Source organism: Mesitornis unicolor, unplaced genomic scaffold, assembly GCF_000695765.1.
Source record: "Mesitornis unicolor isolate BGI_N332 unplaced genomic scaffold, ASM69576v1 scaffold3715, whole genome shotgun sequence".
NCBI lineage: Eukaryota > Metazoa > Chordata > Aves > Mesitornithiformes > Mesitornithidae > Mesitornis > Mesitornis unicolor.
Window position 1 is genome coordinate 12,387 of NW_010187341.1, and position 342 is coordinate 12,728.

Here is a 342-nt window from a genome sequence, read left to right on the forward strand (position 1 = left end):
CTTTCCCTAGGAAAGCTTTCATATGCAACTGCTCATCTTCACTCATTTTATTTTAGAGTGGACCTCCTGTAGGAAGGACCACTGCAAATCATATTGTTCACAGTCATTACAGGGTTAGGACCAATTGACTTTCTTTGTAAATCACCTGTTAGGTTTTTCCAGTTATCCAAAGTAAATATGACATTGGAGTACGGCAAACTTTTAAAACTGAGCTCTAAGAGGAAAAGCTGTTAATTCATTCCAGCCTTAATTTTACATGTTGCTATCTCCCTGTGATCTTATGAAGGAATATATTTTAAATTAAAAAAAAAAAATTACTGAAAGATAATTTGTACTCCTGAA